At 43.8% G+C, this 15,640-nt stretch overlaps 1 long non-coding RNA gene across 1 annotated transcript in view; it reads right to left on the bottom strand.

The window, feature by feature from the left end:
• LOC134758462 (uncharacterized) overlaps positions 1-11,297 on the bottom strand; it is a 34,815-nt gene extending 23,518 nt beyond the window's left edge. The window contains exon 1 of the long non-coding RNA XR_010133676.1: positions 11,225-11,297. This is a non-coding gene — a long non-coding RNA (uncharacterized lncRNA). The remainder of the gene's footprint in view (positions 1-11,224) is intronic.
• Positions 11,298-15,640: the final 4,343 nt, after the last annotated feature.

Below are 15,640 nucleotides of genomic sequence, written 5' to 3'. Positions count from 1 at the left end.
GAGCATAATTTAGAAAAATAATCAACATGTCTTTTTACACCTAATATTCTTTTTTTTTAACTTTTAGTTTAGGTTTGGTGGTACATGTGAAGGTTTATTATATAGATAAACTCAAGTCATGGAGGTTTCTTGTACAGATTATTTCATCACCCAGGTATTAAGTGCAGTACCAAATAGTTATCTTCTCTGCTCCTCTCCCTCTTCCCACCCTCCACTCTCAAGTAGACCTCAGTGTCTGCTGTTTTCTTCTTTGTGTTCATAAATTGTCATCGTTTAGCTCCTACCTGTAAGCAAGAACATGTGGTATTCGGTTTTCTGTTCCTGCATTAGTTTGCTAAGGATAATAGCCTCCAGCCCCAACCACATTCCCACATAAGACATGATTTTCACTTGTGTCCATGTGAAGAGACCACCAAACAGACTTTGTGTGAGCAACAAGGCTGTTTATTTCACCCAGTTGCAGGCGGGCTGAGTCCGAAAAGAGAGTCAGTGAAGGGAGATGGGGTGGGGCTGTTTTATAAGATTTGGCTAGGTAGTGGAAAATTACAGTCAAAGCTGGTAGTTCTCTGGCGGGCAGGGGCGGGGGTCACAAGGTGTTCAGTGGGGGAGCTTCTGAACCAGGAGAAGGAATTTCACAAGGTAATGTCATCAGTTAAGGCAGGAACAGGCCATTTTCACTTCTTTTGTGATTCTTCAGTTACTTCAGGCCATCTGGACATGCAGGTCACAGGAGCTATGATGGCTTAGCTTGGGCTCAGAGGCCTGACTTTCCTGTCTTCTAATATTAATAAGAAAAATAAAGCGAAATAGTGGTAAACTGTTGGGACGGTGACAATTTTGGGGGGTGGTATGGAAAGGTAATGGGCGATGTTTCTCAGGGCTGCTTCAAGCAGGATTAGGGGCAATGTGGGAACCTAGGGTGGGAGAGATGAAGTTGAAGGAAGATTTTGTGGTAAGGGGTGATATTGTGGGGTTGTTAAAAGGAGCATTTGTCAGGTAGAATGATTGGTGATGCCCTGGATATGATTTTGGATGAATTGAGAAACTAAACGGAAGATACAAAGTCCAAATAAAAGAAGGAGAAAAATAGGTATTAAAGGACTAAGAATTGGGAGGACCCAGGACCTCCAGTTAGAGAGTGCCCAAGGGGGTTCAGCATAATTACTTGCTTGGTTGGTGAGTTTTTGGGCTCTATCCTTGAGTTTTTTTTTATGTTGTCATATACCAGGCCAGATTGATTTAGGTAAAAACAACACTCTTCCTTTAAGAATATACAGAGTCCTCCCTTTTCAGCAGTGAGTAAGTCAAGGCCTCAGCGGTTTTGGAGGACAACTGCAGCTAAAGAGTCAACTTGGGCCTGGAGGACTGATAAAGTTTGTGATATGTCTGTGATCCTAGCAGAGAAGTCATTAGAGAGGCTACAGAAGGTCATGACAGAGGTTAAAATGGCTGCTATTCCAGTACTGAGAGCAATAGTGGAGGCAGAAAGTCCTAAACTGACAAGCAAGGGAATTAGTGGAATAACTCTTTTTTGTCGTGTTGGTGTCATGAGGGGAACAGGGAGCTCTTCGGTCCCATTTGCAAATTGAATTTTGGGAGTAAGGAAAATTAGTGTGCATGTGCCTGTCCAATTAGCAGGTAGACACATGTAGGTAGAGGATCCACAGAGAAAGAAGAGACCTTGTGCGAGGCAAAACTAGAGATGCAAAGTAAAAAGATGAGAAGGAGTGCTGAAAGGGGTGTCTTGTACCCAGACTCCTAGGGATCCAACTAGGGAAGCAGCCATCAGAGGTTGTAATGGGGACTGATGAGGTAACTGCGTAGAGGGGAAGGTTCCATTTTCATGGTGTATGAGAAAACGTTGAGTGTCTACGAGCAATGTTTCACTGTTATTTTCAGAGTTGGGTATAAGTAAACAAGAAGAGGGCCTGCGGGGAGAGTCTGACAAGCAAGGGGAAGGTAGCTAAGGATGGAGTGAAATACAGAGTAGGTGTCTTCCTAAGCAATAATTACTGCTAATGTTTTTAAGTTTGCCAGTATTGATAGAGAGCTTATCTGTAACACAGAGCTGGAAGGCTCCAATTGTTTCAGTGATGTGTGTAGTTGGGCTTTGGAGATGAAGAGTGAACGAACATTGATAAGGTGAAAGGTTACCCAGTGGAATTCCAGTGGGTCTTTGCTGAGAGATACATAAAGGAGCAGTCACAGGAATAGTAGTTTGTGTTGTGAGGGGTCCAAATATGGGGTGAGTAGAGTTGATATAAGGAGAAAGGTTTTTTAAGTAAGTGCGGAGGAGGGCGGCAGCTTGCTGATGTGAAATGTCTGGGGAGGTCTTGCTGGACCTGTCCAGAAAATAAATGAGTTCTTCAGGACGGTAAAGGTGAGGGCTGTTAAAGGAAGTTCAGAGGTGTAGGGAGACAGGAGATGTTGCCCAGTCTGTATGTAAGGCGGGGAGAGCTGTGTAGGTGCTGGAAGAAAGGGAAATGCAAAGCCAGCAATTGTTTGCTAAGGAGGGATTAGAAACAGCTAGGAGAGAGTGAATAAGATTAATAGTGTGTTGGAGATAGCTGGGGAGAGGTAGAGGGTGGCATAAGAATGGGAATGAGAATAAGAATGAGTATAAAAGTAAGGAATAGAACCTCATCAGGGTGAAAGTATTGGAGGGTCCCCTGCCAGCAAAGATCATCTATCCACTCTAAGAGGGAGTTAAGAGTGGCGGTTTGGGAATAGCACCAAGAGATATCAGCTGTGATGGCTTGGAGAAACAGTATAAACTGGCAGTGTAAACAAGAGTAGGGCATTTATGAGTAGTTGAGAACAGTGAATAGGAGTGTGACTAGACAGAAAATAGTAGGGATGACTAGTTTTTGGGGCTCAGTCCAAGTAGTGGGGGTGACTTTGTAAAGCCCTGTTGCAAAAAGAAGGGTAAGGATGAACAGACCTAATAGAATGAAGGGATGTATTAAGCTCATAAGGGTTATTACTGTTTTTCAGAAATGCGAGTGAGTTTAAGGGAAGTAGGGGAGAGTACTTGCGACTTCCAGGAGAAAGAGGAGGGATTAGGCTGGCTGTCCGATGGACACAGCTTTATCCTGGAATGGTGAACCCAGTGGGGAGGATCCTACAGGTGGACAGCAGTTGGGGTACTACAGATGACTAAGTAGGGTCCAGTCCATCGAGGTTGTAGAGTTTGAGGGGTCAGATTCTTAACAAGAACTGATTGTCCAGCTGGGGTGTCTTCATATGGCTGGGAATCTGGAGTAGGCAAGAGAAGATTAGCAGCCTGGTGAATTTCCTGTCTAGCCCACTGGAGCTGGAAGATAAGTTGCCCAGAGGGCTGGTGTTTCGGATAAGGTTGGGGCTGAGCAAGAAAGTGTGTCCATATGAAAGTTCAAATGGACTGTACCCTGTAGCATCTCGAGGACAGGCTCTAATTCTGAGAAGGGCAAGAGGTAAAAGTACTGTCCAGTCCTCTTTAAGTTGGAGACTGAGCTTGTTGAGGTGTGTCTTTAAAAGACCATTAGTCTGTTCTACCTTTCCTGAAGATTGAGGACTGTAAGGGATATGAAAGTTCCACTGAATACCAAGAGCCTGAGAAACTGCTTGGGTGATTTCACTGGTAAAGGCCAGTCCATCATTGGACTATATAGAGGTGGGAAGGCCAAACTGAGGAATTGTGTCTGATAGAAGGGAAGAAATGACCACAGTGGCCTTCTCAGACCCTGTGGGAAAGGCCTCTACCCATCCAGTGAAAGCGTCTACCCAGACCAAGAGGTATTTTAGTTTCCTGACTCAGGGCATGTGAGTAAAGTCAATTTGCCAGTCCTGGGCAGGGGCAAATCCTCAAGCTTGATGCGTAGGAAAGGGAGGGGGCCTGAACAATCCCTGAGGGGTAGTAGAATAGCAGATGGAACACTGAGGAGTGATTTCCTTGAGGATAGATTTCCACGATGGAAAGGAAATGAGAGGTTCTAAGAGATGGGCTAGTGGCTTGTAACCTACATGGAAGAGGTTATGAATTGATGACACAATAGAATAGGCCTGTGAGGCTGGAAGGAGATATTTTCCTTGGTCTAAGAACCATTTGCCTTGTGTGGGAAGAGATTGATAGGTGGAAGTTTCAGCGGGTGAGTAGGTGGGAGTGACCAATGAGAAGGAGAAAAACTGGCCATGAGGGACAGAAGTTGAAATGCTAGCGGCTCCTTTAGCCACCTTATCAGCATAAGCATTGCCTAGAACAATGGGATCTGATGCCTTTTGATGGCCCTTGTAGTGAATGACTCCAGCTTCCTTTGGAAGTAAAGCAGCCTTGATAAGAGTTTCTATTAAAGAGGCATTAATGATAGAGGACACTTGTGTAGTGAGGAAACCTCTTTCTGCCCATATAACAGCATGGTGGTGCAGGATATGGAAGGCATATTTAGAGTCAGTATAAATATTGACACGTAGTCCCTTTGCAAGAGTGAGGGCCTGAGTTAAGGCAATGAGTTCTGCTTGCTGAGAGGTAGTGGAGGGGGCAGAGCAGTAGCCTCACTGATAGATGTGGAAGATACTATAGCATAGTCTGCCTTTGCTGGTGAATGGCAATTAGGCCAGGTGGAACTGCCATCAATAAACCAAATGTGATCAGGGTGAGGAACAGGAAAGAAGGAAATATGGGGAAATGGGGTGAATGACAGGTGGATCAGAGACATACAGTCATGGGGGTCAGGTGTGTTATCTGGAATAATGTGGGAGGCCAGATTGAAGTCCAGGCCAGGAACAATAGTAAAATTGTGGGAGACTCAACAAAGAGTGAGTATAGCTGAAGGAGCCAGGGAGCAGAAAGTATATGCATCAGGTGTGAGGAAGAAAATAGATTTTGGAAGTTATGAGAGCTGTAGAGGGTGAGTTGAGTATAGTTTCTGATTTTGAGGACCTCTAAAAGTATTAGGGTAGTGGCAGCCACTGCACAGAGACATGATGGCCAGCTAAAACAGTAAGATCAAGTTGTTTGGACAAAAAGGCTACAGGGCATGGTCCTGGTCCTTGTGTAAGAATTCCAACTGCATAGCCCTGCACTTCAGCTGTGTGTAATGAAAAGGGTTGGGATGAGTCAGGGAGAGCTAGTGTGGGGGCAGTCTCTAAAGCTGTCTTCAAGGAATGGAAAGAGGAGTGGGGAAAGGATTTAGGATTGATGGGGTCAGCTAGGTTTCCTTTTGCGAGTTTATATAATGGTTTTGTTAGGATGGCAAAACCAGATATCCAAAGGCAAAAGTATCCAACCATGCCTAGGAAGGAAAGGAGTTGTTGTGTTGTAGAAGGTGTTGGGGTTTGAGAGATCAGTCAGACACAATTGGCAGGGAGAGCATGTGTGTTTTTATGAAGAATTATGCTGAGTTAGGTAACAGATGGAGAAGAAATTTGAGCTTTGGAGGGGGATACCTGATCTCCTTTGGAGAATAAATGTTGAAGGAGCAGGAGAATGTCTTGTTGAGAAGATTCAAAGGAGAGGCTACAAAGTAGAAGGTCACCAATATATTGAGAAGCTGAGGGGTGGAAAGGAAGTAAATCATGAGAAAGAGCTTGGCTGAAGTAATGAGGGCTGTCCCTAAAGTCTTGTGGCAGTACAGCCGAGGTAAGCTGCTGGGACTGATGGGTGTCAGGGTCAGTCCAGATAAAAGCAAAGAGAGGCTGGGATGAGGGGTGCAGGGGAATAGTGAAAAAAGTATCTTTAAGATCAAGAACGGAATAGTGAGTTGTGGAGGAAGGTATTGAGGACAAAAGAGTGTATGGGTTGGGCATTACAGGGTGGAGAGGCAAAACAATTTGGTTGAGAAGGTGCAGATCCTGAACTAACCTGTAAGGCTTGTCTGGTTTTTGGACAGGTAAAATGGGGGAATTATAAGGAGAGTTTATAGGCTTTAAAAGGCCATGCTGTAACAGGCGAGTGATAACAGGCTTTAATCATTTTAAAGCGTGCTGTGGGATGGGATATTGTCATTGAGTGGAATAAGGGTGATTTGGTTTTAATGGGATAGTAATGGGCATGTGATCGGTTGCCAGGGAGGGAGTAGAGGTGTCCCGTATTTGTGGGTTTAAGGTGAGGGGACATGAGAGGAAGACACAAAGGAGGCTTTGGGTTGGGAAGAAGGGCGGCAATGAGAGGTGGCAATGAGATGGGCGGCAATGAGATGTGGCCCAGGAATAGTCAGGGAAGCAGATAATTTGGTTAAAATGTCTTGGCCTAATAAGGGAACTGAGCAGGTGGGGATAACTAAAATAGAGTGCATAAAAGAATGTTGTCCAAGTTGGCACCAGAGTGGGGGAGTTCTAAGGGGTTTTGAAGCTTGGCCATCAATACCCACAACAGTTATGGGGGCAAGGGAAACAGGCCATTGAAAAGAAGGTAATGTGGAGTGGGTAGCCCCCATATCAATTAAACAGGGGATGGACTTACCCTCCACTGTGAGAGTTACCCAAAGCTCAGCATCTGTGATGGTCCAGGGGGCTTCAGAGGCAATCAGGCAGTGTCAGTCTTCAGCCACTAAGCCAAGCAGATCTGGGAAGGAGTCAGTCAGAGAGCCTTAGGCTAGAGCTTTAGGGGCTCTAGGAGTGGCTGCCAGCTGAGCTGGGCAGTCTGATTTCCAGTGGCTTCCTGCACAGATGGGGCATGGCTTGGGAGGAATCCTGGGCTCCGGGCATTCCTTGGCCCAGTGGCCAGATTTCTGGTACTTGAAGCAAGATCCTGATGGAGGAAGTCTTGTAGGAATGCTTGACTGCTGCGGCTTAGGCGTGTGTGGCTTAGGCATTTTGAAGTTCTTATGTGCTGGAGGTGCAGCTGGGTTTTGTCTCACAGCAGAGGCAAGTAATTGAAACTCAGAAATGCATTGTTGTCTGGCTGCCTCCTCTCTATTATTGTACACCTTGAAGGCGAGGTTGATTAATTCCTGTTGTGGGGTTTGAGGACCGGATTCTAATTTTTGAAGTTTTTTTCTAATGTCAGGAGCTGACTGGGTGATAAAATGCATATTTAGGATGAGACGGCCTTCTGACCCTTCAGGGTCTAGGGCTGTAAGGCATCTCAGGGTTGCTGCCAAACGAGCCATGATCTGGGCTGAGTTTTCGTCTTTACCTTGGGTAGTTTCTTTAAGTTTGTCATAATTAACAGCTTTGTAAGCTGCCTTTTTAAGCCCTTTAACTAGGCAGGAAATCATGTAATCTCACCTAGCTATAGCTGGGGAATCTGCCTGATAGTTCCATTGGGGATCCTCTCGGGGAACTGCGCTAATGCCTTCCTGGAGGTCTGGCTCATGGAGCCGGCAGTTGTCAGCATGAGATTGGGCCAGAGAAAAAACTCTTTCCCATGCATCTGGGGAGAGGGTAGAAGTTAGGATGACATTTAAGTCACTCCAGGTTAAATTGTAGGACACAGTTAGATATCTGAATTCCTGTATATATTTAGTGGGGTCTGATGAGAAAGAGCCTAAATGCTGACTGATCTGAGAGAGGTCTGATAGAGAAAAAGGCACATGTACCCTGACTATGCCTTCAGCTCCAGCCACCTCTCTAAGAGGAAATTGTTGGGCAGGTGGAGGAGAGCTAGTCATGGAACTAAGCTGTAAGCCGGACCAGGTGTGAGGAGGGGAGGTGATTGAAGGATTATAGGGTGGAGGAGTGGAGGCTGAGAAAGAGTTGAGACCTGGCTCAGTCTGGTGACGAGCAGCCTGGGGAGGAGGGGAGAGGTCAGATGGGTCTGTAGAAAAGGAAGATTGGAAAGACTCAGTGATGCTTAGGGTTGGGACTGAGGAGGATTTGAGAGGAATCACACTGGGAACAGAGACTAGGGAGGGAAGGAAGTGTGAAAAATGCCTGGATGTAAGGCACCTCAGACCATTTGCTCATTTTTTGACAAAAATTATCTAGGTCTTATAGGATGGAGAAATCAAAAGTGTCATTTTCTGGCCATTAAGAGCCATTGTCAAGTTTGTATTGGAGCCAAGCGGTGTTGCAGAAGAAAATAAAGCATTTAGGTTTTAGGTCAGGTATGAGTTGAAGAGGTTTTAAGTTTTTGAGAACACAGGCTAAGGGAGAAGAGGGAGGAATGGAGGGTGGAAAGTTGCCTATGGTGAAGGAGGCAAGCGCAGAGAAAAGAGAGAGTAGAGATATGGAGAGAAGGAGTTGGGGGTGCTTGCCCCCAAGAAAAGCAGAAAAGGGGTAGAGACACAGAAAGAAGGGGTGGGTGGTACTTGCTCCCCAGGAAAGTGGAAAAGAGGTAGAGACATGGAGAGAAGGGGTCGGGGGGTTCTTGCCCCGCAGAAAAGCGGTACTTGCCGCTAAGAGTGAAGGACCATGGCAGGCATCCCCACATGGTCAGACACCTCTGAAACGTGGGTGAATAATCAAGCAGATGTCCCCGCATGATTAAACACCAAGGGAAGACTGTCTTCCCAAGTCCGTGACTGGTGCCGGAGTTTTGGGTTCACAGATAAAATGCATCTCCTGTCTCTACCAGAAAAGGAAAGGAAGTGAAATTCAGAGAAGGGAGAGATTGAAAGACGGCACCAAGATTGAAAGGAGAAAGAGGTTGAGGGATAGTGAGAGAGGTTAGAGAAGAGAGTAAAAAGAGGCCGCTTACCCGATTTAAAATTGGTGAGATGTTCCTTGGGCTGGTTGGTCTGAGGACCCGAGGTCATAGCTGGATCTTTCTCACAGAGCAAAGAGCAGGAGGACAGGGGATTGATCTCCCAAGGGAGGTCCCCCAATCCGAGTCACAGCACCAAATTTCACTTGTGTCCGTGTGAAGAGACCACCAAACAGGCTTTGTGTGAGCAACAAGGCTGTTTATTTCACCTGGGTGCAGGCGGGCTGAGTCCGAAGAGAGTCAGCAAAGGGAGATGGGGTGGGGCTGTTTTATAAGATTTGGGTAGGTAATGGAAAATTACAGTCAAAGGGGGTTTGTTCTCTGGTGGGCAGGGGTGGGGGTCACAAGGTGCTCAGTGGGAGAGCTTCTGAGCCGGGAGAAGGAATTTCACAAGGTAATGTCATCAGCTAAGGTATGAACAGGCCGTTTTCATTTCTTTTGCGATTCTTCAGTTACTTCAGGCCATCTGGATGTATACGTGCAGGTTACAGGGGATATGATGGCTTAGCTTGGGCTCATAAGCCTGACAATGATCTTATTTTTATGGCTGCATAGTATTCCATGGTGTATATGTATCAAATTTTCTTTATCCAATCTGTCATTGATGGATTTAGGATGATTCCATATCTTTGCTATTGTGAATAGTGTTGCAATGAACATTCACATGCATGCGTCTTTACGGTAAAATGCATTTCATTCCTCTGGGTATATACCCAGTAATGGGATTGCTGGGTTGAATGGTAGTTCTGCTTTTAGCTCTTTGAGAAATCACCATGCTGCTTTCCACAATGGTTGAACAAATTTATACTCTCACCAACAGTCTATGAGCATTCCTTTTTCTCCACAGCCTCGCCAGCATCCATTATTTTTTGACTTTTTAATAATAGCCATTATGGCTGGTATGAGACAATATCTCATGGTTTTAATGTGCATTTCTCTAATGATCACTAATATTAAGCTTTTTGTCATAAGCTTTTTGTCGTATGTCTTCTTTTGAAAAGTGTTTGTTCACGTCCCTTGCCCACTTTTTAATGGGGTTGTTTATCTCTTGTAAATTTTACACCTGACATCCTTTGAGATCTTCTAAGATTTAATGGGATGCCAGCAATAGCTAGTTCTTTTATGCATACTTCTTAATTAGCTCAACACAGTTTTAAAAGCTAAATGACCAAAATGTAGAGGTTCCGCATGTGAAATGTGGTGGAGTTTCTTGGGCCTGCTTTTAGCCACAGGCTAGAAGACAGAACAATTGAGTCTTTTAAAAAGCTCTACCTGAGATTCCTTAATAAAATTTCCAGACAGAAGTTAAATTATCTGGCCTTAGTAGTTGCTTCGTACTATATGCTCATGGAGGCTTTTATGGTTAATTAATACCTCTTGTTTCACTTTTGTAAATAATCAAGCTAAAACACCATGAGACTGTAACGCCAAAGGTTCTTACCTTAGCCACGCCAAAGATTTAGCGTAACGGCAGCCCGTGGTGAGAGACAGACATGGATTGGACCAAGAGAAAAAAAGCTGTAGGCTTTATTGAACAGAGTGACAGTACAAAGCTTCCACAGCGTGGAAGGGGTCCCAAGTGGGTAGCCAGTATTAGATTTTTTGATCACCTTTTAAACTCTTTAAGGCGGGAAATACGTGCGGTGGGAAGATGTTACCAGAGCGAGAAACAAAGACAATTAACATGTCTCAGATCTTGAGGAAAACCGGAATTGCAACTTAAGTTTTATCTACTTTCTAACCTTGCAGCTGCATGGCAAAGGAGACAGGATCTCACAGGATTTTACAAATGTGTTTACAGGGAATTGTAATTGGGAGCATAGATAAGGTCTGCTGGTCACAGAAAAATGGGCTTTTAACATTCCTTTTAGTTTCAGGGGAGAGGGAAGGGAGAGAGGGAGAGAGGACACAGGGAAGCTTACAACAAAATTTTTGCTGTTTATAGCTTTCTTGGGGAAGAAAACACATGCACAAATTCTGATGTTAGGAATATTTTAAGCATATATCTTCAATATTATTCATCCAGGACTGAAGTAAGTCCTGATGCAGAAAATGAATGAGTTTCACAGCTTTCTGGGCCCCTACTTGACCCAGGAAGCCCAGCTGACACCTCCTCTCAAGACCATCAGTTTTTTTGTGATAGAGAATAATCTTTGCAGATTATTTATGATCAAACTAGGGGGACTGCTAGGAAAAAATCTTTTAAAACTTAGAAATGAGGCAGAAAAGTGAGCACCATGTCCTTTCAATGTCATACTAGAATATTATTTCGTAGGCTTATTCAAAGATTAATTATATGTGGGGATATATCTGCTTTTAAGGGATTAGATACAATAAAGTTACATGTAACATAGATTTCTCTCTGTTAAAATAGATAATCCTAAAAGTTATATTTTATTGTCCTGTATGATATTCCAATTTTCTGTCTAACGGCAAATTTATTTCAGAATGCCTTCTCTCCTGGATTATGTGAGAGTCCCTTATTTTTTAAAATGCTCTTTGAACCAGCTTTACCATTTTACCAACTCCCTCATTATTAAATTAATAATCTTTAACACATAGTCATGCTCTTAATTGTTTGGAAATTATAATTGGACATACCTTGTGTTGCAGGATGGAGAACCTGGTAGAAGCAGCCTCTCTTTCCTTCTCAGCTCTAGGATGAGCCATTGCCTTGTTTCTTAATCAGATGGCACTTCATTTATCTCCCTCTATTGGCCTCCGCACTATACTACTCAGTCTCAGGGCAGTAGCTGTGGGTCAGCCAATCTCTCTCTGAGCCTCTTGTTAACTGTCTCAGAGTCCTAGGCCTGCATCACAATTCATGTCACACTTCTCAAGGAATAAATCAGTGGTTGTGCTCAGCTGTTCCAGACATAAAAAGGCCCAGGGAAGAAGATGTTTTTGTCATCTTACCCCACTCTGGAGCACCTACTACTGACAAGCCTGTTTATTTATTTATTCAATGATTTACTTAATTATCTACTTTTTCTTTATCCAGTGATTTATTCAGTATTCATTCCTTCATTAAGACCCCAGGAACTGGTATCAGAACTATAGTGGATGGTTTATTGACTTAATTAGGTGAAAGCTTAAAAGCTACCATTGAAGAAATCAATAGTGCAAATACCTTTTTTTTTTGTATATAGGCAGACATTTCTATATGCAGCTAATTTAGTTGCTGTGACAAAAAAAAACAAAAAAAAAAAAACAAAAAAAAACAACACCCAGATTTTCTGCAGTTGAACACAAAATAAGTTGATTCTTTACTCTTGCAGAGTGTACTCTGTGGTGGAAGACAGTCATTCAGGAACCCAGGCTGCCATCTTCAATTCAGCTGGCAGATGGGTGGCAACAGGAAATTGAGAATTAGGTGAGAGGTTTTCTTTTTCTTTTTTTTCTTTTTTCTTTTTTTTTGAGACAGTCTCGCTCTGTCATCCAGCCTGGAGTGCAGTGGCGCGATCTCGGCTCACTGCAAGCTCCGCCACCCGGGTTCACACCATTCTCCTGCCTCAGCCTCCTGATTAGCTGGGACTACAGGCGCCCGCCACCGCACCCGGCTAATTTTTTGTATTTTTAGTAGAGACGGGGTTTCACCACGGTCTCGATCTCCTGACCTCGTGATCCGCCCACCTCAGCCTCCCAAAGTGCTGGGATTACAGACGTGAGCCACCGCTCCAGGCCAGGTGAGAGGTTTTCATGGGGTAGGCCTGGAAAAGGTATCATCCACCCATATTCTGTAGGACAGAATGCCATGACAAAGTAACAATTACCTGCAAGGGAGGCCAGGAAACTTAGTCTATTGTGTTTCTAGAAAGAGAGGGCAATTAACTTGGTAAACAGCTGCTGAGTAACCGCAGCCTCTAATACCTAGAATCCCAGAGTCCATGTAACCCTCACTAACCTTGAATCTGGAGGTTGCTAGAAAGGGGCTGTCATGTCTGTTTAAAACCTGGGAGGCCTAGGTGGGCGGATCACGAGGTCAGGAGATCAAGACCATCCTGGCTAACACCGTGAAACCCCGTTTCTACTAAAAATACAAAAAGTTAGCCGGGCGAGGTGGCGGGCGCCTGTAGTCCCAGCTACGCGGGAGGCTGAGGCAGGAGAATGGCCTGAACCCCGTGGGGCGGAGCCTGCAGTGAGCTGAGATTGCGCCCACCGCACTCCAGCCTGGGTGAAAGAGCGAGACTCCGTGTCAAAAAAAAAAAAAAAACCTCACATCACTCTGTCGAGCTACTTGCTTAGCAACAATTACTGTGGTAGAAAGTGCAATGGTGAAAGAGATTTCATTTCTCACCTGGGGGCAGAGAAAATTCCTTTTTTTCTTTTCCTTTATCTTCATTGGTAAGAAGCTTTCAATGGTATCCATAGAATTTTGTTCAGTAGGTGTTTGGAAATGATTGACAGTTTTTAGGAAGAGATTGAGATGATCACAGTTGACCTTGAAGATAACTCATGGCCAGTGTCTCTGGCTTCACCTGTAGTACCTGGTAAATGACTTGGAAGCACATGGAAGTCACTTAGAACTACAGGGTCTTATAAAGTCTCCAATTTGATATCTTAATCCATTTGAGCATTCTGAACCTCCAAGAGGTTAAGTAATTTCCCTGAGCCACCAGGCTACTTTACAGCAAAACACAAACAAAGCCAAGTCGCTTTTTATCCAGCCCACACTATTATGCCAGGCAGCATCTCATCAAGTAGTGAATGATTAACCTTTCATTCTAATGCAAAATGAAACAAAATGTTGAGTAACCAAAAATATCAGTGAATATAATGTTTTTCCAAACTGAATGTTCTGCTTAACTCTGTTTTAGCCATAGAGCCTTTTTAATTTTAACTTACGGGGTTGAAAATATTTCTAAGACATACCAACTGGTTTTCTTGTTGTTGTTTTTTTTTTTTTTTTTTTTGAGATGGAGTCTTCTCTGTCACCCAGGCTTGAGTGCAGTGGCACGATCTTGGCTCACTGCAAACTCCGCCTCCTGGGTTCACACCATTCTCCTGCCTCAGCCTCCCGAGTAACTGGGACTACAGGTGCCTGCCACCATGCCCGGCTAATTTTTTGTATTTTTTAGTAGAGACGGGGTTTCACCATGTTAGCCAGGATGGTCTCGATCTCCTGACCTCGTGATCTGCCCATCTCGTCCTCCCAAAGTGCTGGGATTACAGGCGTGAACCACTGTGCCCGGGTCCAGCTGGTTTTCTTGCCTTAGTAATCAGTGTTCCAAACTGCACGAGCAATGTTGCCCTAATGTTTGTAGGGACAATTATTATTCCAAAATGTGGAAGAAAATAATTTTCAGTAACCTAAAACTCGATTTTAATGAACTGAATGAACTGTGAGAAACTGTTTCTGGGTATTTTTTCTCCTCAACAACCTTTACATTTCAGAACTTGAATGAGAGTAGAAGATCCAGCTTCAATCTGAAATAAATCCTGTGATGTGTATGTCCACATTGGTGAGATTCACCAAAAAACAAAATCACCTTTAGGCTAGAAACCATGTGAAGTTTCTCCAAGATGGGTCTACAGATTTTACTGAAGATCACATTGCTGACAGTCAAACAGAGGGATGATTCTGAGGTGGTTTTGTTGTATTTGTTTGGTGGTGAGGAGGGGCTTGGTGGAAATATGTGACCTAAGAGATATAAGGTATTTCTATTACCAGGAAAGGTCATGAAACCAACTTCCACTCTTAGAGACACCCACCTTTCTTATTTTAGAAACACAACTCATTTTATTCGGCCCGCTTGATCAGCATTTTCTTGAACTTGAAATGATTTGAGAAGTTGCTGTTTTATTTGATTTTCCTGGCTCATTCTCCTGGAAAGGAGGTTCTCCTATTTTAATATATAAAGTTGTGTTTAAGCACTGCTGCCAAGGAACTGAGGGTTTGCCAGGAGCAGCCTCTATGGTTTCAGGATGCTTTGCCACTACAGTTGAATTAATTTACTGAAGGAGCTTATTTCTACCTGCTGTTAAAATCACCTACATTATGCCACGCAGATAACAATTACATTTTGTGGGTTTCTTTCCTTTTTTCCTTACACACCCTCATTGGGTTGTTTCTCATAGTAGTAAAATGGGAAAAGTACACATAAAATCTTAGTAAGATCTGGCAAAGCTAGACTTCTTTTAGCATGTGCATTCCCCTCTGTTCACTCACCACTGGAGATGGCCTTCTTACATGAGTTTGCTAAGATTATTCTGTTTGATTCCACCCTGCCTTACCCAGCAGACTATGGAAGGGCAGGGATCATTGTTCATTTTCCTTTTCTGTCCCTAACCAGAGCTTAAAGTGTAAGAGGTGATTTTCCACATGCCACTCTTGACACTGTGTGCTGTTCTGAAAAATCTCTCCTGGAAGTTGAATTTTGCTAACAGTGGTTAGTTACATAACGAACATTTTATCGAACTCTTACTGGGAACATTGTATTAATGGCAGAGAAAAGAAAAACCGTTCTTGCTCTCTCCTTAGCTGTAGAACACCAAGCCAGGGTTAGAGAAGTGTAGCAAAAACAGTGCATTTCCACAAAACTACAAGAACATAATATGTCTTCCGGATGTAGAATAATTCAGTGAACAATAACCACCTGTGTCTGAGGGCCTACCGTGTGCCAGGGCAGAGTAATTTTTGAGATGCTTGTATCCCAATATGTGCTCTTTGGGATAAAAGACCAGTTGTTCTTGTTGATTGCTCTATCCTTAGCAGTGAATGCAGCTTCTGGCACATTGCAGTCCTCAGTAAGTCACAGGACAGGAGGAAGTTCAGAGATTGCACCTGACACTGGCCCTACCTATTTTATCCTTGAAGCTATCCTTAAGCACATTTACGATTTTCAAATTAATTTTTACAATTGGGACATTCTTTCTGTTAGTCATTTTATCTTTCTAACAGATCAACAGATTCAGTGACACGGATGTTGTACCTAAAGGCACACATCTTTCACCTGTGAGGGGTGGATTTGATTCTGAGTCATTCTGTTACCAAAGACTGCTCACCACGGTGTAGCT

This window comes from Gorilla gorilla, chromosome 4, assembly GCF_029281585.2.
Source record: "Gorilla gorilla gorilla isolate KB3781 chromosome 4, NHGRI_mGorGor1-v2.1_pri, whole genome shotgun sequence".
NCBI classification, from domain to species: domain Eukaryota; kingdom Metazoa; phylum Chordata; class Mammalia; order Primates; family Hominidae; genus Gorilla; species Gorilla gorilla.
This window is presented reverse-complemented; position numbering and strand designations above follow the sequence as displayed.